Source organism: Athene cunicularia (genome assembly GCF_003259725.1).
Source record: "Athene cunicularia isolate RWA chromosome 1 unlocalized genomic scaffold, athCun1 chr1_part2, whole genome shotgun sequence".
Classification (NCBI taxonomy): Eukaryota; Metazoa; Chordata; class Aves; order Strigiformes; family Strigidae; genus Athene; species Athene cunicularia.
In genome coordinates, this window is record NW_020799092.1 from 59,116,779 (window position 1) to 59,138,559 (window position 21,781).

Sequence of the window (21,781 nt, forward strand, 5' to 3'; positions counted from 1 at the left end):
CTGGGTCTAGAACTTATCTGAGCTAGTTCCATCTTATCATCCTCCATGAGCAGACTGAACTATGGTCTCCACTCGTGTCAAAACCACCACCAGAAAGAACATGCTGACCCAGATGGAGCTGCCATGCAAACATGCAGCGGTCCAGGTCCCGGGTTGCAGGGAGTGGCTGAGCCTGTCAGTCCTGTCAGAGGGCAGCAGTGACAGCACCTCTGTGAGCTGTGATCTGCTGGGTGACCTGCTCAGCCTGGTGGTGGAACTCAGAGATGGTGTTGAAAGATTAAGAAGTATTAGGGAGTGCAAAAGGGAGATTGACTGGTGGAGTAGCACCTTAGCACCTCTGAAGGAACAGGAGCAAATGGAGGCTCCAAACGAGGCAGGTGATCCCTCACCTTCTTGCTGCCAGTCAGAAGGAGGGAACCTAAGAGATGGGGGAGACTGGAAACAGGTCCCTGCTCAGAGAGGCAGGAAAATCCCCTCCTGACCTGCCTCACCTTTCATGGTGTCCTTTCACAACAGATATGGTGCCCTGGAACTTTTGAATAAAGAAGGAAAGAAGGAAGAAAATGAGTCAAGCAAGGAGGAAGACCGACGTCTACCAAGGCCGGATCACTCTAGACCAGGTATTAAAACCAGTTCTAAAAAGAACTCCAGAAGGGTCATTGTAGTGGGTGACTCAATTCTGAGAGGTGTCAAAGGCCCCATATGCAGACCAGACCCACTTCACAGGGAAGTCTGCTGCCTCCCTGGGGCCCAGGTGAAGGACCTTACAGCAAAACTCCCTGCTCTAGTGAGACCAAAGGACTACTACCCTCTCCTGGTTTTTCAGGTAGGTAGCATTAACAGGAGAAGTCGTCAATCAATGAAGAGAGATTGCAGGGCCTTGGGGAAACTAGTTAAGGGGTCAGGGGCACAATTTTTTTTCTTCCTCCATCCCTTCAGTTGTGGGGAATAGATGAAGAAGAATACAGGAGAACTCAACAGATGAATGTGTGGCTCCACGGTTGGTGTTACTGTCAGGGTTTTGGATTTTTCAATCATGGGTTGGTATACAGGACACCAGAGCTTTTGGCATCAGATGGGATGCACCTGTCCCAGAGGGGGAAGAGGATCTTGGGGCAGGAGTTTGCTGGGCTCATTGAGAGAGCTTTGAACTAGATTTGAAGGGGGAAGGGGACAAAACATTGGCCCATCTGAAGTGCATGTATACCAATGCGCACAGCATGGGTAAAAAACAGGAGGAGCTTGAAGCCATGATGAAACAGGAAAATTATGATGTAGTGGCTATCACAGAAACATGGTGGGATGTCTCCCATGACTGGAGTGCGCCAGTTGATGGCTACAAGCTCTTTAGGAGAAACAGACATGGAAGGACAGGTGGTGGGGTGGCGCTGTATGTTAGGGACTGCTATGATTGGTTTGAGCACAAGTAGAGCAAAGACAGGGTGGAGTGTCTTTGTGTTAGAATCAGGGAAAAGGCCAACAGGGCAGATGTTGTAGTAGGAGTCTACTATAGACCACCCACCCAGGACAGAGAGGTGGATGAAATATTCTATAGGGACTTAGGAGAAATCTCATTATCACTTGCCCTTGTTCTTATGGGAGACATCTGCTGGAAATACAACACAGCAGAGCAGGACCAGTCCTGGAGATTCCCGGAATGTGTTGGAGATAACTTCCTGACACAGCTGGTGAGTGAACTGACCAGAAAAGGTGCCCTGCTGGATCTCCTCTTTGTGAACAGAGAAGGACTGGTGGATGATATGGCAGTTGGAGGCTGACTAGATCACAGAGATCATGAAATAAAAAGAGTTGTCTATTCTTAGAGAGGCCAGGAAAGGGGGCAGCAGAACTGCAATCCTGGACTTGCAAAGGGCTGACTTTGTCTTGTTTAGGCACCTTGAGACAATCTTGAAGGGTATAGGGGTCCAGGAAGGCAGGGCACTCTTTAAGAAGAAAGTCTTAATGGCAGAGGATCAGGATGTCCTCAGGTGCTGTAAGAGAAGCTGGTGACAGAGAAGACCACCCTGGCTGAACAGGGAGCTTTGGCTGCAACTCAGGGAGAAAAGGAGAGGTTATAGACTTTGGAAGAAGGGGCTAGCCACTCACAACGATTACGAACATAGTGTGAGGCTATGCAGGGTGGAAATCAGGAGGTCTAAAGACCAGCTGGAAATTAGTCTGGCTTCAGCAATCAAGGATAACAAGAAAAGTTTCTGTAAGTATGTGAGCAGCAAAAGAAAGACCAGAGGGAGCCTCCATCCCCTGCTAGATGTAGGAGGAAACATGGTAACAAGCAACAAGGAAAATGCTAAGGTGCTTAATGCTTTCTTTGCCTCAGTGTTTAATAACAGGACCAGTTGTACTGAGAGAATCCAGCCTCCTCAGAGCCAGAAGACAGAGCCTGGGAGAACAACCTGCCACAATCCAGAAGGAGACAGTCAGTGACCTACTGCATCACACAGACACACACAAGTCTATGGGACCAGATGGGATACACCCGAGGGTGCTGAAGGAGCTGGCTGGGGTGCTCGCCAAGCCACTTCCCATCATTTACCAGAAGTCCTGGCTGACCAGGGAAGTCCTAAAAGGTTGGAAATTGGCCAATGTGACGCCCATCTATAAGAAGGGTCAGAAAGATGATCTGGGAAATTACAGGCCTGTCAGTTTGATGTCGGTGCCCAGGAAGCTGATGGAGCAGCTCATCCTGAGTACCATCACACAACACCTGCAGGACAACCAGATGCTCAGGCCCAGTCAGCATGGGTTTATGAAAGGCAGGTCCTGCCTGACAAACCTGATCTCCTTCTACGACAGGGCGACCTGCTTATTGGATGAGGGAAAGGCTGTGGACAATGTCTACCGTGAGTTCAGTAAGGCCTTTGACATCATTTCCCACAATATTCTCCTGGTGAAACTGGCTGCTTCTGGCTTGGGTGGGCACACACTTTGCTGGGTAAAAAACTGTCTGGATGGCTGGGCCCAAAGAGTTGTGGTGAACGGAGTTAAATCCAGTTGGTGGCCGGTCACGAGTGGTGTCCCCCAGGGCTCAGTTTTGGGGCCACTCCTGTTTAACATCTTTATTGATGATCTAGACGAGGGGATCGAGTGCACCCTCAGTCAGTTTGCAGCTGACACCCAGTTGGGTGGGAGTGTTGATCTGCTCGAGGGTAGGGAGGCTCTGCAGAGAGACCTGGACAGGCTGGAGCCATGGGCTGAGCCCAACTGGGGGAGTTTCCATAAGGCCAAATGCCGGGGGCTGCCCTTGGGCCACAACAACCCCCAGCAGCGCTACAGGCTTGGGGAGGAGTGGCTGGAGAGCTGCCAGTCAGAGAGGGACCTGGGGGTGTGATTGACAGCCAGCTGAACAGGAGCCAGCAGTGTGCCCAGGGGGCCAAGAAGGCCAATGGCATCCTGGCTTGTGTCAGCAATAGCGTGGCCAGCAGGGACAGGGAAGGGATCTGACCCCTGGACTCGGCACTGCTGAGGCCGCCCCTCGATTCCTGTGTTCAGTTTTGGGCCCCTCACTACAAAAAGGACATTGAATGACTCGAGCGTGTCCAGAGAAAGGCAACGGAGCTGGTGCAGGGCTGGAGCACAGGTCGTACGGGGAGCGGCTGAGGGAACTGGGGGTGTTTAGTCTGGAGAAGAGGAGGCTGAGGGGAGACTTCATCGCCCTCTACAGCTACCTGAAAGGAGGGTGCAGAGGGTTACTCTTTAATGAAGTAACAAGTGATAAGACAAGAGGGAATTGCCTCACGTTGCACCAGGAAAGGTTTAGACTGGATATTAGGAAGCATTTCTTCACAGAACAGGTTGTTAGGTGTTGGAATGGGCTGCCCAGGGAGGTGGTGGAGTCCCCATCCCTGGAGGTGTTTAAGAGTCGGGTCGACATAGCGCTGAGGGATATGGTGTGGTTGGTAACTGTCAGTGTTAGATTAATGGTTGGACTGGATGATCTTCAAGGTCTTTTGCAACCTAGATGATTCTGTGATTCTGTGAAGAAAACTAAGGAAAAATAAAGGACATTAACTGTGAAGCTCTTGTGACACAGAGAAGTATCTTTTTATTGAGAGATGACTAGTCAAAGATAGCTTTAAAGGATGGTAATTTAGAAAAACACAATGGAGAAAAAAGCCAGAACGTTCACCTAGAAGGGTTTCAGTTCCATTTGATTAGCTTTTAAGCTATTGAATCTTCATAGTAATGGAGGTAATTAAAAAAAATAAATATTGAGACTTTAGCTTTGTTCTGTTATGTCAATAATAACTTTTAAGATGACGCTCAGCTGTTTACTAAACATTAGTGCCTAGAGCAGAAATAAATAATTAAATTAAAGGACATGAAACATCTCTCAGAATTCATAGGTGGTTGCAGTAGTTTCAGTTCTCTGTTTTACAAAGAACAGCTTTGGAAGAGTCTTTGCCATTGAATCCTCCTTTTTGCACCAGTAAAAACCTCTGATGCATCATTTGGCTTTTAACATTGGAATATATCAGAAGAGAGGCTGTGACAAATCTAAGTGGAGGTCCATCTTGCCCAGTGTCCTGTCTCTGAAAATAGTCAACAGAAGACCAGGGAGGAATGACAGGAGAGGCATGTAGTAATGCTCTTCAGGAGAGTCTCCAAGGACCAGGGATCTGTGCTTAGGGTGTTGCTAAGACAATAGTCTTCAAATTGTCTTTAGTAGTTGTCACCTGAATCCACATGTCCATGTCTGCAACCACTGACTGCACTGCACTAACATTGTCTTAATTTAGTCCTGGTAAGATTAACCTGACACTTCTGAGTAAATGTTTATGCATCAGTGTCCTGTTTTTTTTTTTTTTTTTTTCTGGAATTGTTAATTTTCTTCCTAGTAGCTGTTACAGTGATGTTTTGGATTTACGATGAGAACAATGTTGATAACACACTGATGTTTTAGTTGTTGATAAGCAGTGTTTATAGTAAGTCAAGGACTTTCCAGGTTTTCGTACTGCCCTGCCAGCTGACGCTGGGGGTGCACAAGGAGCTTTGAGTGGACACAGTCAGGACAGCTGACCCAAAAGAGCCAAAGAGGTATTCCATACCGTATGATGTCATGCCCAGTATATAAACTGGGGGGAGCTGGCCTGCAGGCACCACGGACTGGGGATTGGCTGGGCATTGGTCAGTGGGTGGTAAGCAATTTTATTGTGCATCACTTATTTTGTACATTCTCTTATTAGCATTTCACTTCTTTTTTTGTTCTGTTAAACTGTCTTTATCTCAACCCATGAGTTTTACTTTTTTTTCTTTTTTTTTTTTTTTAAATTTTATTTTGTCCTCTCCCCTATCCCACTGCAGGGGCAGGGGAAGTGGCCAGTGAGTGGCTGTGTAGTTCTTAACTGCTGACTGGAGTTAAACCACAACAACTGATCATCTACTTGCAATATGACATAATGTAAAGGATTCTTTGAATCTGCATATTCTGTAATGATAATTCAGCGTTAAACATTCATAAATTCTAGATAGATCACAGTAGGGCCAGATAATGAAAAGGCATGATGATGTGTGCTTGACATCTCAAAAATGGGGAAACTTCTATACTTGAAAAGTAGTAAATACTGCAGAAGAAAAATAGATTAACAGAATGGGTTTAATCTTACTTATTAGTAAATTCAAAAGAAACATATTTTGATCAGTTCTTTATCCATTTAGCTTACGTATTGTATAATTTACTCACTGACTTTGTAAAAGAACTGTCTTAAAAACTTAGAACAAAGTCAATATCACTAAAAAAAAAATAATCAGAAGTGTTGGCCTTTTATTCCATGTCCCCATAACCCTTTTAGATCCTCAGTCCCCACAATGTAATAAAAAACCCCATTCAGAAGTATATATTAATAAAAGATCATTTTTCCCTTCTACTTTGCATATTAATCTCCTCATGAAGGATTCGGTACTGTTTCTGCTGCAGCAAAGAGCAGGATTGGCCCCAGAAGATTTAATCTACTTTTCTTCCCTTGTTATTCAGTTTTATGATCCAAGTACAACTGTGGAGATGGAACTCCTAAAGAAAACAAATACTAAATTTTAGATAAATTTATTCTCTATCCAGCTCATGTAAATCTAAACTGTTGAGATTAAGTAAATTGTAAACAATCTATGTTCTTACTAATGGACATAAAATGCTATATATCAGTCTCTGTGGTGCCAAAATGAGGTGCAATGCCAAAAAGAGTGTAAATATTACCATTTGTAGTGCCATTAAAATGGAAATTAAGGAATCAGTCATGGTTTGTTGTGCAATTCATAATTTAGGTGAAGCTTGTGGTACTGTTTGATGCTGCAGATTCAGGTTTGACAGTCCAAAGATGATAACACAGCATTTTTAATCAAATATTTTTATGTCATGATGCTGTAGGTGGAATTTACAAGGCATATTTAAAGTATGATGAAATGCAGATGTGCCCTAGATAGTCACTAATCTCTCATTTTGGCATTAAATAGCAATCTTGGCCATTTGAGATAGTTTCTTTTATAGTTCTATCTTCATAATATCTCAGGACTTTCTAATAATTGATTAAGCAACATGACAACTATCTGTTTCATGTGGTTAATTCTCTTCCTCATCCTCTCATAAATGCAGTATCAGTACTGATTTTTGATAGCAGTTTATTTTTTAAGTATACATCCAACTGACTATGCCATTCAAAACCCAGCTGAAGAATATGCCTTACGTTTGGAGAACATGAATATGGGAACGCTAGTTCTGCTGATCAAGAACATGAGAATGAATTAAGTGGCAACTTCAGAATTTTATAACTACTCTTGCTACTAGACCGGATATCAGGCTTGATCAGACATGGTTAAAAATATTAAGCTTCTCATTAAAGCAAAACCACCTGGGACAAAACCTGAGAAAAGACGTATGAAAATTGAATTACATTTCTTTTCCAAATCATCATTTCAATTGTTACTATGGAGTATTTTAATTTAATGTTTTTCTTCAGTAGTGTTGATATTTTGGAAGAAAAACCAATCCCAAGTCATTTTAGCTCTCCTCAGACTTTCAGGTAGATACAATTTAGCACCTGTTTCCTAATTTCATGTTAACTCTTACAGTAAGATGGGGAAGATGTTGAAACAGTTTAATAGAAGACAAGTTCCAATTTTTGCTCTGTTAGAAACCTTTTAGTTTCCGTAAGTGCGGGAACACTCTAGACATACCTCTCACTTCTGACTTAGCTTAATTTTTTAGAAATATTTATAGAAAGCAATAAATTGCCCTCTTAGGTTTCAATTTGCCATGTTTAGATTCTTCTCACAAAGTATAGAAACCCAGCCCTGTGTTCTTTCTCTGTGTCTATTCTGGTTCGATCTCTTCTTTCTTTACTGTGGGGGATCAGACAAGATCTAGGTATTGTAGGCAAGGGTTTAGCAATGCCTTGTGCATGGGACAAATATCACCAGTTTTACTGTTCTACTAGAAACCTCTCTTCTACAACATTGTAGAGTCACTTTTACATTACTCTGGTCACATCACATGGGTTGCTGAGTTGAGTTCAAAAAAACTCACCCCATTCTTCTCTGCCGTTTCTACACAAAGAGCTTCTAACTTACTGTTGTTTTTCCTATGAGTTCAGAACTGATATTGCTAGTTAATTTTACACTATTTCATTACTTTATATTTTCTATCTCTTTGTAGTTGTTTGAGCTCAGAGAGCAACTGAGTGCTATACAGATGCTCACTCTCCCCTTCCCTCACTAGGAATGGGAAGAAGAAAATAAAGCAAAAGGCTCAGGAATCGACATAAGGACAGGGGAGGATGACTCACCCATTATAGTCACTGGCAAAAGACAGCTTCCTTAAGGGAAGAAAAAGAACATCAATTTAATTCAAACACTAACAACAATACTTAACAGTGGGCCAGTGAGAAGCATTACCACATCTTAAAAACACCTTCCCACACCAATCCCTTCTTCCCAGGCTCAGCGTTGCTCTTGATATCTCTAACTCCTTCCTCTCAGGGGCACAGGGGGCAGGGAATGGGGGGTTATGGTCAGGCCCACCAGTCGTTCTCCTCAGGGGGAAGACTCCTTTGCATTCTCTCCCCGCTCCAGCATGCTTCCCCTCTCACAGTAGACTGTCCTCCATGGACTTTCTGCAATGTGAGTCGTTCCCACGGGCTGCAGCACTTCCCGTGCTGCTCTGGTGTAGATCACTCTCGCGTGTTACAGTCCTCCCAGCACCGAGAGACAGCAGTGCGGGCTTCTTCCCACAGATCCCTCTCCTTCTTCAGGAGCAGTCACCTGCTTCAGCATGGCATTCTCCGTGGACTGCAAGTGGGTATCTGCCCCACCGTGGAGCTCTATGAGCTGCAGGGGGGCAGCGCTGTCATCTCACCACAGGATACAGGGGAGTCTTTTCTCCGGCACATGTCCCCTGCTTCCTGCTTCCTTTCACTGACCTTGGTGTTAGCATAAGTGTCCTCCTTACAACTCCTCCTCACAACTCCAACTCTTCCTCATAGGTTCTGCTTCTTAAATATGTTATCACAGAGGTACAGCCACCATCGTTAATTGGCTCAGCCTGGCCAGAGGTGGGTCTGACTTGGAGATGGGGGAGCTTTGAAAAGCTTCCCAGAGGGGGCCACCACTGTAGTCCCCTGCCTTGCTACCAAAAACTCTGCCACACACACAAACCTGGCACATCCTTTAATCATATCTTTCTATTTGCATGGTACTCCAACATTCCCTGCCTTGATGCTACAATCAGTGTTGTGCCAGGAACGGATTTAATGAGCATGAACTACAGTATTTTATGGTCACTAATGTAAACAGTGTCTCCTGATGAACAGCACTGGTTACCACTTTGCCCCCAGATATCCCTCTCTACAACACTACCCATTTCCATTTACTGTTTATGCCATTCTCTTCTCTTTCATGACAGGACCCTGAGTCAGTTACAGATTTGAAACGAGGTAGGCAAGACCTTCTTGTTGCAAACTGCCCCAAGGTCACAAAATTTTGAACTTAAAAAAATCAACTTTAATTAGAATATGAATAATTAACTTCCAAAACAGAAAAAATACAATGTAGGTAGGCGAGATAAAGGAGTAAATAAAGGGCTAATTGATATTTTCCTCCTGCCCACTTGGCTTTTGAGGAAAGCTCTTTCCTCCTGTTGTTTACCCAGTTAGCTCAATTACTTCTGAATTGCAGCAAATTTCCCAGTAACCTCTGGCTTACTGGAAACTCTTTCTCTACCCTCTGAGACCTTGTCCTCTCTCATCCTCACAGGAACATTTGAGTTTCTTTGATTTAGCTCCAGCTCACAGCCCTGTGTATTTCTCTCTCATTCCTTGGCATGTCACTCACAGCAGTCTCATGGTAAATTTACGTTCAGGCACGTCTGTTTGCCTCCAAAAGAAGGGAGGAACCTCTGCTCTTTTCAGGAGTTCCACCTCACCTACTCACTTTTTAACAGACTATAACATAAATGAAGAACAAATAATTCAAATATATCATATACTGTTTGTAATGTATTCTTTATGGTTCCTTTATTAATCTCTATGTTTGACAGTTTAACTATTTGCATATTTACAGAAGAGCATCAAAATATTTACTGGAATCCAGATAAATCAAATATACTTCATTTAGATTGGCCAAAGATCATCAAAGAACACTTTCAGGTCACTCTGCCAAGAAATGTCCTTAACAAACTGTGTTACATTTCATCTAAGCTACCTCTAAGTTTTCACTCATCCCTTCCTTCCATGTCTGTTCTCCAGCTTGCTTTGTTGGAGTTTAGACTGAGAGGCCTGAAATTGCTCACATCACTTTCCTAATTATAAACACCTCATTTGCTTTCTTCAGTTATGCAGAAGGACTTGCTAAAATACTTGCTGTGGGATTTACAAATTCAGTACCAATTATGAGGAAATTACCTCACTACCTGACCTATGTTCTGTAAGCTTTTTGTCTACTGTAGTTGTGAAAATTTCTAGTTTTAAATATACATTCTCATTATCTGTTTTCATTTTTTATTAGTTTTCTACATCCTCAGTTTTGGAAGCTAACCAGAATATATTTAACTCCGGATCACACCAACATTTACTCTATACTTCTTTAGTATTCTCGTGTCCCTGTTCTATAATAATTTCTTTATACGGCTCAACAAATTTTCACTCTGCTCTTTTTCAGAAAGCTGAATTCAGCTTGATTTTTCTGATCATTACCACAGCAAACTTTGCCTGACTTGACATCCAACATATAGATGTCTGTGCTTTTTTCTTTTATTGCTTTTAGTATCATTATTCTCAGACTTCTTTTCCCCAAAATATTCCAGTGGATCATATAGCTCCAAGTAATTTTCAACTTTTTCTGTGTGCCTTCATCTGTCTGATTTTACTAGGAAATTTCTTTAACCTTTCAACAGTTGTTTATTCAAAACAGTCTTAGCTGTAGACCTATGTTTTTATTGCTTGATTCTACTTGAACAGAAATAACCCATCACTTCTTAGTCCAAGATTATTTTCTACAAGCTTCTGAATTGTCTTATTTCTTGATAACATCAAGTCTAAACAGCATCCTTTTTCTTGTTTCAGTGACTATGTAATGAAGAAATCTGACAACTATCACACCCAGGATGTTTTCCAAGATGTTTCTACTAATGTCCTCTATTGAACAATTCCGGGTAATAATTCTATCTCTAATAATATCACAAATTTCCTATCCATATCCAAAACACACTGAGAGATTATCTGCCAGACTGCTGGCATCAGTCCAGGGGAAGCTGTTTTACCATCTTTGTTTTTTGTCCTTGTAAAAAATATACCTTAGGAGATAAAATGTGAATCAATTTAATTCACACTTAAAGAACCTTTGCCTGAGTGGAATTCAACATTTGGTTTTTGGATGCTATATGGAGCTTTGACTAATTCTGAACTATGCATCTGAGGGAAAAATGCTTAATTGTAGGTCCATCTTAGGTTTTTCATGTCTGAAATAGGCTGCTATAGTGGGAGCAGAGTCTGCATCCTGTATCTCAGGGGTAATGATGGGCAGATACCTGCTTTCTTTCATGTTACTGGAGTAATATTCCAGCTTGAGGCTCAGTGCTGTGATGATGCATAACAACACTGAGGAATACCCTATAATTCCAAGTTGGGCAAATCTTAAGACTTTGGTACGTGTTTGTGTAAAGAATAGATGCATGAATTTCCTTTGCATTTTATTAAACTGAGAACAATTCTGTACATGACTATTTAATGAGTGGGAAGACCAGAATGCATTTGGGAGTGAGAGGGAGAGAAAACAAATGTAAATAGCATTGAACTTTGTATTGCTGGTTGCCTGGTATTGAGCCCTAACAGCATGTGATATCTCTCATCTAATTAAAGATGAATCAAAACAAAAAAAATATTTTCTTAGTCATCCAAATCCATTCATTTTGCACCTAGTTAATCTCCTTTGAAGTGAAGTTTTGCCGTTAATTTTCCTTATGATAAAATTATACCAGAAATTTAAGCTGATCAAAGTTCACACTACTACCAAAGGGCTCACCCCTGTCCATACCCAACCACAGACCGTCAGCTTTTACCTTATGGCCTCATTAGTACCCATACATTCTGGATGGACACTATCCAACTGAAATGTTGTTCACTCAGTAAGTTATGATTAATTCTGAAGTCCTTGACTGGGTTCATCTTATACCCACTTGTATACTAGAGCCAGTAACTCCCAGCTGGCACCTGAGAAAAGGTGTGACTTAACTTAATCTCATTTTGCAAATGACTTTTAAGAAAAGAATTGCATGAAAGTGGGATAACTCTACCTCTGCTGTAGTCCTAAGCTTAGCTATTAGATCCAGACTAATATGCTACATACATCTGGTACCTCAGTGCATGGTAAAGATTTTATTTGCCTAACTGTGATTGTGCTGTTTTAAAGGGAGATTCTCTTCGCAAATCTGTGAACACACAGATAGTTTACACACTAGAATATCTGTGATGAGTGCAGATATTGCTAGACATCAGTTTCACAACAAACCCACAGTTGAAAAATTTAGGAAGGACTCTCTGAATTGCTTTTATCTTCATGCTATCTTATGCCATCTTAATGCAGGTTGATAAACTGAAACAATCTGAGTTGTATAACCATCACTTCCTGATAAAATATGTTTTGCAAGATGTATACATTCTGCATAAGAATATAAATTAAGTAAAAAATATGGACAGCACTAGATAAGACTTTCTTTTGACCTTTGTTTGCCAAAGCAGGAGATTGAAGGCAGAGATTTGTTTTCTGGCCTTTATAGAGAACACTGCAAATTTAGGATGTTTCTGGAACTGCTGTTGGCTGCTATAAGAGGCTGCTCTTCTCCTTGAACTCTTCAGATTTTTTTTATATCAGTGTTTTCTCTGTCTGTTAGATGCTAAGAAGAAGAATGTCTCCAGAGACAGGCACAGTTTTCTTTCTTGACTGATTCTGTTTAGAAAAAATTTCCTGCGGCAAAGAGAGGAAGAGATTTAGGAGCCAGGCATTTCAAAATAAAGGACAGGATAAGTCTAGATCTTATATAATCTATTTTTATTTACACTGAAATATTTCACTCCTAGGATAGTTTGCTGCTTGCCATAGTTCTGCTACCTTGAAGCACAGCTATATTCTACTGGAGGTTTTTGCTCTCTATTTAAGTACACCTTGAAGGTAAAGCTCTTGTAACCTCTAAAAGAAATTGAACCCACTGCTGGGAACAAATGGGGACACCTATATACAAGGACTTCCCTCCTGCTGCCAGGAATTATGTTTAGCAATGCGCATATATATATATATATATATATATATATATATATGCAAAGGTCTTGTATGACCAGCTTTCGTGCTTGAATGACTTCCTGACTATCTTTTCCATTTAGTGACCTGGTTAAGCATTTTCATTTCCTAAAAAGCTTTACAAACTCTCTGTCAAGTTTGTTTGTCAAGCACAGTTGTTTGGCATTGACACAGCATGGAGAGCTGTGCTACAAATATGCTCATAGGCATTACCAGGGATTTCTGCAGTAGAGGTATGTGGCCACTACAACGTGGTGCCAGAGGGTCCTCAGTAACTGTTGTTTTGTAAAGACCCATCACAACCAGAAAATGACCTTTCTCTTATTGCTGAGTGTAGCTGGCACTGATTAGTTATTTTTGACTAAGATATTGAACAGAGGTATCATAGAAGTTTGTTTTAGAGACGTATGCCTGTGAGTAGATTTCATTTTTATGAACGTCTCAGTACAATGTTAACCACAAATGAAACTGAGCTGATATGCCTCAGTCTGGGTGGGACAGACTCAGTTCTTTGAGAACTCTGAGCAAGCCATTCTAGTTTTGAACCATTTTCAGTTCAGTTTGTATATAAGCAGGTTACTGTTTGAAATGCCATTCCCAATAATACATTGAGATCTTTTTAATATACATGCCAAAAACCCTTGTTGTTCTGGAATTGCTGTGCTTGAAATGCAGGGAGGGATGTGCCTTCCTGTTACTGCAAAAGAATTAACAGACTTAATTATAGGAATCTGAAGCATTTCACAGTTAATTGCTATCAAGGAATGTACACAGATCAATAAAGTAGGCTTTTTGTTAGAACCATCTATTTTTTTTACCTGGATGAGCAAGACAGAGGTCTGCACTGTCTTATTGGCATCCTGGCTGAGCCAGTCACTACTACAATATAACACCTGAGAGTCTTTGGGGAGGCTCATGCCTTGAGCATTTGTCATCTTGAGAGTAGTTTCTGTTCAGTGGGGCTGGAGGTTCCCTCTGTCTGACCCTGCAAGCAACAAGGGGATGTGGAAAGAAATGAACTAAGGATTTACTGTTGCTTTAGCAAGCCAAAGCTACAGTGAAAAATAATGCAGAAGGGGTAGCTGGAGCTGCCTGATAACTCATACAGATTCATGGGGAGACTGAAGCCAATGAATTTAATCTCTTGGTTCGTGGGTGGTGAGGAGCAGAGCCAGGACAGCATGCAGTGTCATGCAATGTGGCAAGAGAAGGTAGAAGAGAAAGAATACTAATCTGGAAATTGTTTTTATTTATGAAAATAGGCTGTTGGGATTTTTTTTTCATTTTGTTTTTGTTTTTTTAAACTGGGTTTATACCTTATGAGTGTCCAGGCAGGTTGAGAGTATAGGTTATGTTATTATGTCCCATCTGCCAAATCTAAATGCACAAATTCAGTTTGGATGGGTTAAGACAATTTTATAAGCCATGTTGCCATTTTGCTCTCTTCCCTGTGTAGCTCTGTATTTTGCCAGTGTTTTGGAAGCACAGTCAGTCCTCAATCACACACACACACACACACACACACACGCATGCGCGAGCTTCAGAGATAAAAGCTGATTCATCTTAAAAAAGAGGAAAATACAACTTGCTACCAGTCTTAAATTTGCTAGTCACTGCATTGCCCCCTCTCTTTCCTGGATGAAGGTGAGGTGAAAGATATCCTCCAGGCACAAGAGAAGGATCAAAACTCTGGGCTGCCAAGATACAAATGCATGGTATCATCCTGAGTATATACAGGTGCTCAGAGGAGGCATGTCCTCCAGGCCTCCTCTGTTAATTTTCAAGAATTCAACTCAATTCTATCTCCTTCTTTGCACTCAGAAGCACAAAGTAGCTAACCCCAAGGGCAGGAGTTATGTTAAGGACTCTCTAGAGGACCTGAAGTAGATTAACAATTTAAAGAGAGAAAGCTGCAAAGGTGAGTTGTGTGAAGAAAACCTTACTGGCTTATTGACCCTTGCTGCAGTGCTACCACTGAGCTGACAAGGAGCAATCCCATAATTTTTATATCTAGGAAAGAGGAATGCTGTAAAGCACTTAATCAGGGAGTCCAAAAAGAGCCATAGGTATTCTGGTCTTGAACTTAGAGTTGAAGGAAAAAGGTTGATGTTTCAGGGGATGATCCACAGCAGCTTTCCTGAGTAAGCAACAAATAAATGAGTATTATCATGAAGGAGCTAGCTACCAACCAGGGCATGAAATTCTCAATACCTCCCCTTGCCAAGGACTGCTAGGAATAATTCCTGCCTAATGCCCAAGGAAGACACTGGTATTTGCTTTCTCTATTCCCTTCTTGCACTATGAAGTCATTATGTCAAATGATGTGTCTCCATCTCTGGACTGACTGTGAAGAAGGTGGTAGCCACCACTCTACTCTGTGCTGAACCCAAGACTGCCTGCAGATCCTTCTTAAATTGGAGTGGCCTAAGCCATGGAGGGAAGTCCAGTGGAAAGACATTTGGATTTTACCTTCTTGGTCTGAAGGCTTAGGCTGCCCAGCTGACCCCACACTGAGATACTTCTTTCTGCAAAAGTGAACACTGCTATAAGCCAGAGTGTAACTCAGGTACTGTAAGCTTCCTTCAGAGTTGCAGAAAAGAGTAATCTCCAGACAGCAGCTCATTCAAACTGTTTGGGACATCTCCTTTAGATACCTGCCTCTGAGATACAAAATTCCTATGTGAGGCATTTGATTTGTTTCTGAATAGCCTTAAATAACATTCCTGATGGTGTTCTTGAGAACTGAGACTAGAGATACTTGGAAAAAAACACGTCCAGTTTGATCGTCTGCATTTCGATGGCGAGAGAGTCTAGGTATGAAATGGAACATTTTGCCATAAAACATCCTTGTAATCTAAGTACTTTGGACTTAAAAAAAAAAAAAAATCAAAAATTTCAAATAAAATGTATTTTCATGTTTTAAAAGTTTTTTTATTCTAACCTAAACTATTCTTAATTAATATTCAAGAAGGCATTCATGAAATATAAAGGTGACTTTCTGTGTGTTTTTTCCTCAGGAAATGAGTTCACTTTCAAACTTCTTATCATGGGACAGGTTCTATTCTTATCTGCATCCACCCAGATCTGTTGGTTCTGTACTACAGTGATAGCTGCAGACATGGTTTAGCCCTTTGACTTAGAGTTAAGTCAGAGTCAGTATCAAAGACATGGTCAAAATATCCTTTCAATTACTGTCACACAAGCCTCCCCCTTCACAGAATAAATGATTTTTATTGCTTTGTGGGTTTTGCCAAGCCCTGGGTATTATTGTGCCGTGGGTTTTATACTTTGAAATAGGTTATAGGATAAGGAACCATAAATATTAATTCTTCAGAACATCTTCTGAACAGCTTCCTCACCAGTGCTGTCTGGGGTTTGCCCATAATCACATGCCGTCAGGCTCCCTGCCCTTTGTCCTTCTTGCTTAATCAGGACAGGAAATAAAGCAAAATAATGAACCAGGGGCTTTTAAATGTTGATTTCTGTGCATGTGGCACACCATGTGGAATTACTCTCAGGAAAAAAAGCTCTGATAGAGGCGTTTCCAACTGATGAAATGTCTTAGGTAAACTACAGAAAAGGAGTTGCTTGCTGTGGGTTCCTAGACCAAAGAATATGCTGAAACACGCCATGGCAGACTGACAGGGAAACCACAGACTAAACAATCGTGCTATACAAAAAGACCTTCCTTAGGAAGAGTTTCAAGAGATGACTTGCTGATAGGATGCAGCAATTAGCCTCTAGCCACGCTTTGTATTCAGACATGGATGGAATGGTCTGAAGGACAAGGAGATGGTATTTGAATGTACAGAGAAGACTCTGATCTTCTAACCTTTTGGGGATATATAGCATATGCAAGCTGAGAGAAAGTTGCTTTTGAAAGGGGATTAAAAGTTCTTGGCTATAATGAAAGGCTTTATAAACCGCTTTGCTGAAGTCATCCCTTATCCTGTTTAGGTGAGGGTTAGCTGTCCATCAGTCATGCTCAAAAGGAGGGCTGCAAAGCACATATCCCATTTACAACACACAGCTCTGAAACATCCCCATGAAGTACTGCATACTAAATGCAAGCCCCATGAAAGCAGTTATCTCTGATGTTTGCAACATTTTTGGTTGCTGTGGGCTTGATTGTTTAAGGCATTTTGCCTATCTGTGCCCTGTGTCTCTGTCTAACTTGCAAGAGAAGAGATGGTCGTTACTAAGTTGCTGTGGAGCTACAGAAAGAAAAGGGAAAATGCATGAATTAATGCAAAACCCAGAGATACCAGAGAACTTGAGGGTATTTTTTTCCTGCACTTTGAAATGTCACTTTTGCCATGTCACTGGCAGAAAGGGAAACCCAGAGGCCTCCTCTGTGCAGAACTAGATAAAATTGCCTTCAAAAGAGAAGAGTGCATAAAGGTAATTCTTCCTCCTTCTGATGTGCTGTGACCTACCAGCAGATTTTCTTTGTCTTTTTTTCAACTTTTGCAAATTCAGACAGACCTTCAAGTCTTTTCTTTTACTCTTTTGAGCTGTGAAAATATCTCCTAACCCTGTCTTCTCTAATGCATTGCATACATGATTATAATCCTGACAAGTCACATTTAGTTCAAGTACAAGAGCACTCTCTCTCTCTGACTCTGGCTCTCTGCGCTCCTCTTTTCTTTCCCAGGATTTTTCTCATTTAAAAATGTGTTTAAAGAAAGCAAATAGTTCCCAAATATGAGTGCATTCCTGAACTGACTTCTGCAATTTCAGACCTGATACCAGAACAAGTATTTTCTGAGCTCACATTTTTGTAATTTAAAGTTTTACACATTCTTTGGAAGTCTCCAAAGACAACTCGTACACTAGCATACTCCATGGCTATGTGTCTCATGTCAATAAAATATATGAAATGTCCATTTCAGTGAAGTTATCTGTTTCTAAAAACCCATACTGAGTCATGATAATTACTGTTCTGAATAAATCAACACTTAAATAAATGGTAAAGCAGAAAACAGAGAATCCATATGTCTATTAAAGGCTGTCTAACTGAGTAAGGCATTTGGTGTGTATAACACTGTTATAACAATTTGTGAAATCACGTAATTGTAAGAATAGTTGTTATGAAAGCAGTATCCTCAGATTCAGTGTGATGATTCACATGAGGAGTTTGCAGAAGGCGGCAGTTGCTAGAGTTGTTACTAGATTCATAAATCCTGAGTATTCTTTCTGTTAGCTCTGCCTTTAAAATCACATTGCAGATGCACTGTAAACTGACTATAAACACTAGGAAATAGAAATACATATTTAACTAAGGGGGTGACAGTGTGTGTTAGACCTTTAGGTGTCTTTAGTATGCTAACAGAATGTATGAGCTTTTTGAAGTTGTTAGCAGTGCTTAGTATACAGTCCTCACTGCTCAGCTATAATTGTGTGAACTCTAAATGAGAAATTGAATTTGCTGTATTACCAGGTGTATGGCCTCACAGTAAAAGTCAAGGATGTTGCATGCCTAGTTGTTTATCCTGGCCATTATACAGTACCATTTTTTTGTCTTTGGAAGTATTGGTAGATTGAGTAGGATCTCAATCTGCAGTGATTTTCTGTTAAATCCTTGCTCTGAAGATGAGACGTTCCTTGTATTTTTAATCTTTTATTTATTTATTTATCTATTTATTTATCTATTTATTTATTTATTTAATTACAATGTGTGCACGTTAATGTGGCCCTGCTGTTTGTGCTTTCCAGCACATCAAAAGCAAATGCCAGCAGTAAGACTATGCTCTGGAAAAGTTTGAAAAGTTAATGCTTTTATTTGGCCACAGCTTCCTAGAGGCTTAACGTTACTAGCCTTTTCCACCTGTGAGCTGAACTTACTGTATTTTAACATTTAACATAGAAGGAAGTTCTTGCCTCTAACTTTTAACCAGTTGGCATGGATGTATATAATTCCAAATTCCTTTAAGGCCTTCTTTATGCTACTACAGGCATTGACACTTTCTCTACAGCACACCTAAGTAATTTGCCGTGTATAGCCTCAGGACTACATATTCTCTAATTAGTATCTTATTCTATTTCTTCTCCCACCACCGCCCCCATCCCCATCTCTCTCTCTGTCCCCTCAGGGACTTGCATGGTTTCAGAGTAATGCACTGCAGAATTTCTCAGTTCACTACATCTAGGATATTCTTTCTCCTATAAAAGTAATAATAATAGTAAAGCAATGATGATATTATTTGTAAATTACAGACTATTTATGACTAATTATTTCACTGAGTGTATGACTATCATTCCCCATACCCTTCAGAGTAATTATGGAGAAGGAAACAAACCAGTAATGTGTCTTCAAAAATAGGTATTTGAGTTTCTAGAAAAAGGAAATGTGAAAATAGTGGCTTCCAGTGCTGAGATTAATTTAAAAAAAAAAAAAAAAAAAAGATTGCACATCAGAATCAGCAATTAATAAATTGTTCTAAACTTTAAGGAACATTTATTTTACATTCATGTAAGAATGCATCAGATCACTGTGGAAGTGCAGTAAAAATAAATAAACGATGTGCTTCTGCACAAAGCTTATTTCAGAGGATTTGGGGTTTGAGTCTTTAGACTGATTAAAGGCAGGCATTGACATTCAAAGCCTATATGAACACTTGGGTGTAAAATATGTCCAATTTATACTTTTCAGATTTTAGTTTCACATTGACCATCCTTAAACTTAAATAGTAAAATCCCTTTCTTCTTTAAATAATTGTTGCCCTACTATTAGGAATATGATGGGGAAAATAAAAACAATAATTAGAAAAAGACCATGTAGATCCAATCCCTGCATTACTACTGTCATTAAAGACGAGGCAGTGCTGTAAAGAAGCTCCAGCACTGCTAAAGTACACACACGGTGATAAAACAAATGAGTCCCTACGTAGCAAAAATGAGCATGAGAAATAATAGTAAACTAGCTTCAGTATGGAAGGTTATCTTGGGAGTGCTTATTCTCTGCTCTTGTGCACCAGGTTTGGTGCATCAGGTCTCCTTTACTGCATTCTTAATTCCATTTTTGCTCTGTGAATTTGTAATAAATCAATACCGATTTAAGGAAGATTTTTGTCAGTGCAACTTCTGGTGTACATCAAATGAGTGTAGATGGTGTCAAAACCCTTGACTCTGGGAAGCCTTAGAGACAGGCAAAAAAGCATTACCTGATACTTCTGAAATAAATCCTGTTACTTATTTTTATACTGGTGACCCCTATGTTGAAGGGAAATTGAGGTTGCTCAGCATGAAAAATGGGGATGGACGGGGAGCAGAAGTATAATGGCTCCTACTGGTTTTATTTCTGGTTTTATGCACCCTGGACAAAAACGTTGGTATTCATCTCAGCAAGGTATAGACAATGTATCTGTCCATAGCTAAGCTAGTTATCAAAGAATTCCTATATCGACTTTTTCTCCACTGAGAAAGAAAAATATATCTTATAGCGAAACTGACCTCCTCAAAAGTTGATGTCCTACTTAGGTCAGATGATTCACTTTAAAAGTGCTTCGTTGTCTACACTGAGTGTAAATAGAAGGCAGGTGGCCAACTCATTGATAGTACCTGATGTCTGAGAGGTATGTCATCTAAGGGACCAGAAGTTCAATGGAGCATGTGGGCTACTGGATACAGAGCACCTACAGCATCAGTTTACACACTTGGAGTGAATATTGTATAAACTACACAGAAAGCTCTTACAATTTCAGCAGCAATTTCTTTGCCTTTCATCGTGTTTTTACTAACAGAACATAAAGTGTTGGCTTAATCAGTCATTCTCTTTTCTTGAAGAAGAGTTCAGCAATGTAACCATCAGTGGCTTATATACTGGTAAAGTAGCATAAATTTCTTGGTAAACTCAAAAGAAAATGCAAGACCATGGTCTTTTTCACCAATGCAACCTTTTCACCAGTGCTGCTTGTGAGAGATGACTTGTAAAAGCAGGTCTGTGAGAAACAAGGACTAAGAAAAACAGCATGAGAAAGAGATAAAAGTTAGCAGGGGGAGTGGAGGCCCTTCCAGCTAAGGAATGTCTCAAACACTTGTAAGTAATGATACTGTAGCCATGGGGTGGATAGTGTGGAAGTTGAAGCTGATAAGGCTGCTCAAATAACAGAGGATGCAGCTGTGTTCCATTTCTCCCTTTGACCACACCACAAAAAGTAATAGTGGAGGTTTTCAAGATGTGCATATTACGTTCTTTCCAAGCACAGTTTCTGCTTTCCCACGTTTCGGCACTGAAACTCTGTTATGAAGACCTAACAGTTTAATTATTCAGTTCCAATCCACCAAACTTTAGTCTCAAACTCTGCCACACTGATGCCATCCTAGAAGAATAATAGTTCCTCTCTCTAAAAGTTCAGATCATTTTGGAAGTGTGAAAAAATCCATCCCTGTATTTATGTTGTGGTTGGGCTACAAGTGCTAGGTTTGTCCTGAAGGCAATTTGATGTCCTGTGGACTCCAGCTAGTCCTACTTCTGCTGGAACTTTCCTGTGAAAAGTGCACACTACTTCCGTGATAGGATGTACATGACAGAAAGACTTCTTGCCCTATTTGTATCAAACTAATTGCCAAGACTGCTGACTACAAATAGTGACACATAAGAGCACATAAACTTAGAAGAAAACTCTCCCTAAAGATGACAGTCCTCAAGGGTAGGAAAGAGGGAATGAACTAAATTTGGCAAATGACCATCCCCTTGTAAACACACTACAGAACGCACTTAAATGGTGTATGGTAATGAGTGCAGGGCAAAGAAAGAGATAGATTGACATGGGTATTTATCACTGGCTTTTGGGATAAATGTTTCTGTGAAATCTCCACAGTCCTGACATTTATATCATGGTTTCAAAGAGGCTGTTAAACTAAAAAAATTATAGGTTTTAGAAGATATCCCCAGTAAAACTACCTTATTTTTCCCCCTTCTATGCTACCAAATCTTGTTCTATTTCTTTGGTTTAGATGAGCTTGCACTCCGCTGGACTGC